Here is a 2,874-nt window from a genome sequence, read left to right as displayed (position 1 = left end):
TCTTTAGCAGAATCTCTAATCATGAAATAGAATCTAGACACCAGAATTGCAAAATAGGCAGCCCTTTGCAATTTGCAGTGGGAAAAAAGCAGAGGAAATGCTTTGCTCTAAAGTCTCCATGAAGGGGCCCAGTTATTCAGCATCTGACAAACCCTTCTACTTGCCTTTTAATGCCAGTGAAAGTGAATTGACACAGCCAATTGAAGAAGAGACCGAATGACAGAGCAAAAGAGAGCTCCCTTTTCCCCAATTACATCTAAGGAATATTATTTTGTCTGTGCAAAGAAGAAACATTATTCTTAGAGAATTATTTATCACAGTTTATAAACTGACCTTGTAAGATTTTCAAAAATACAATCCTCAATTAGGCCTTGAAAATCTAGAGTGGATATAGCTACAATGGAAGCCCCTTCACTTGGTTTTACCACAGCTCAAATAACTTTTCCTGGCCAGCAGCTAAAACAGCTGCTGAATGTCAGTGGCCAGAGATTCAGGCTTGGGGCATCCTCAGCTAAGGTGAAGCAGATGCCTGGCAGCTTTCTAAAACAGTTCAGCAGCCAAATGAGGGTAAACCAGCACAGCAAACAAAGGACAAAACTTGAAGTTTTCTATGTAAGATTCCAAGATATCAGTCTCTAAGCCAGGTCAGAAAACTTTCCGAAGTCTAGAATTTTTTTTTTTCTTTGAAATGACTCTCAAGTATTTGTTCCTAAGTTGAAAGGGCAGGCATAGCCAGTGACACCTGCAATTGACAAGAACACAAGGTGTGCCAAAGGCCTACTCTGACTACTCTGGGCACCAGAATGTTAACTGCAATCATCATTTTAAAAACCTCTTTCTTAATACTGGATTTAATTCTTCATAAAAAAATTTATAATTGCCAAAGTCTGCTGCTGCTGCTAAGGTGTTTCAGTCGTGTCCGACTCCGCGTGACCCCATAGACGGCAGCCGACCAGGCTCCGCCGTCCCTGGGATTCTCCAGGCAAGAACACTGGAGTGGGTTGCCATTTCCTTCTCCAATGTGTGAAAGTGAAAAGTGAAAGTGAAGTCCCTCAGTCGTGTCCGACTAGTAGCGACCCCATGGACTGCAACCCACCAGGCTCCTCTTTCCATGCGATTTTCTAGGCAAAAGAACTGGAGTGGCTTGCCATTGCCTTCTCCGTGCCAAAGTCTAGATCCTGTAAAATTTCTACTATTATTTTCTCAATTAATTCTGATATTATTCCCCCAGGCAGACCGCAAGTCAATAATGTCCCGTAGAAAAGATCCTATGCTGCAGACACCAGATCTAAATTCAACATTTATAAGGCATAAGAGATTGAGCAAGTTGCCTTGGTTTAAAAATCTGTAAAAAAAAAAAAAATCTGTAAAAAATATTAAAAATATACCTATTTCACAGGATTATTGTCACAATTAATATGCAACGTGAAAAAGTGCTTGGCCTATAAACTCTGCTTAATAAATACTGGTTCTTTTATAATTTTTAAATTATGTTTTACTTGAACTTAACCATATCACCTCTTCTGTTAACCAGCTTTACATCATTCCTTCTTTTTTGGCTGAATCCTACTGCAGTCTGTATTGGTTACAATCAGCTGAGAGCTCTATCTTTATGCATGATTGCTCAAAGGATGGGGTGTTCATTAACTCTTTTTACCACTCTTGCCATTTATGTCCTCATTAGCTAGTGCACAGATTCATACATAGCTGGAACTTACGGCTCCATTCCAATGAGCACTCTGAAAAAAAAAAAAAAAAGCCTGCTGTTGTCCAGAAAAATATTTTTCTCTCTCTCATCTCTAGGCTAAATGGAAAGAGGAGTTTTAGAGTTTGCCCTGTCTTTGGCTGCACACCAACGAAAAGCATTCAACCATTACTAAATTAAAAATGACTTTGTGGTGTGCACTTCAGCAGCATATACGCTATAATTGGAATGATTCAGAGATTAACATGGCCTCTGAACGAGAATGACATACCAATTCATGAAGCATCTCATAATTTTAAAACAGGCACTTGCATATATTGTGCTGAAAGTGAAAATGATTAGCAGTGAATGCAATGATATCTTCCCAAATTACAAATGTATTTACCTCTTGATCCAGCAATCCCAAGTCTAGAAATTTATCCTTTACATATACTGTCACACCTATGAAATGATGCTTTAAAAATGCAGACAGAAAAAAGGAGGGTGTTCTCTATACAGAAAAATATTAAAAATATGTAATAAAATGCTGTTTCAATATATAAACAGTAGTATGTCTTAGATTCGAGAGACACCGGCCCCGGCGGCGCAGACGCCACGTGAGAGACGCCAGCCCCGGAACAACAAACCACGCAAAGAGGTGCAGCCGTGAGGAGCTACCCTACGCCTGAGGCCAGGGCCGGGGCCGAGAGGAGCTACCCCACATCCAACAGGCGGTGGCTGCGCGGGCGCAGGAGGGCCGAGAGGAGCTACTCCGTGTTCAAAGTCAAGAGGGGCGGCCTTGAGGAGACACCCCTCGTCTAAGGTAAGGTACAGCAGCTGCACTTTGCTGGAGCGGCTGTGAAGAGATTTTCCACGACCAAGGTAAGAGAAATCCAAATAAGAAGGTAGGTATTGTTAGGGGGCATCAGAGGGGAGACACACTGAAATCATAATCACAGGAAAATAGTCGATCTGATCACATGGACCACAGCCGAATGTGGTCCACTGGAGAAGGGAATGGCAAACCACTTCAGTATACTTGCCTTGAGAACCCCATGAAAAGTAACAAAGGGCAAAATGATAGGATACTGAATGAGGAATTCCCCAGGTTGATAAGAGCCCAGTATGCTACTGGAGATCAGTGCAGAAATAACTATAGAAGGAATAAAGGGATGGAGCAAAAGCAAAAC

At 41.5% G+C, this 2,874-nt stretch overlaps 1 non-coding gene across 1 annotated transcript; it reads left to right on the top strand.

Moving 5' to 3' along the window:
* Positions 1 to 1,900: 1,900 nt before the first annotated feature.
* Positions 1,901 to 2,002, top strand: LOC129535313 (U6 spliceosomal RNA). The gene has a single exon (XR_008681587.1). It is a non-coding gene; the product is annotated as a U6 spliceosomal RNA (small nuclear RNA).
* Positions 2,003 to 2,874: the final 872 nt, after the last annotated feature.

Source organism: Moschus berezovskii, chromosome X (genome assembly GCF_049115385.1).
Source record: "Moschus berezovskii isolate FMDL1 chromosome X, NW_MosBer_1.0, whole genome shotgun sequence".
NCBI lineage: Eukaryota > Metazoa > Chordata > Mammalia > Artiodactyla > Moschidae > Moschus > Moschus berezovskii.
The sequence above is the reverse complement of the archived record's forward strand: the minus strand, read 5'-3'. Positions and strand labels throughout refer to the sequence as shown.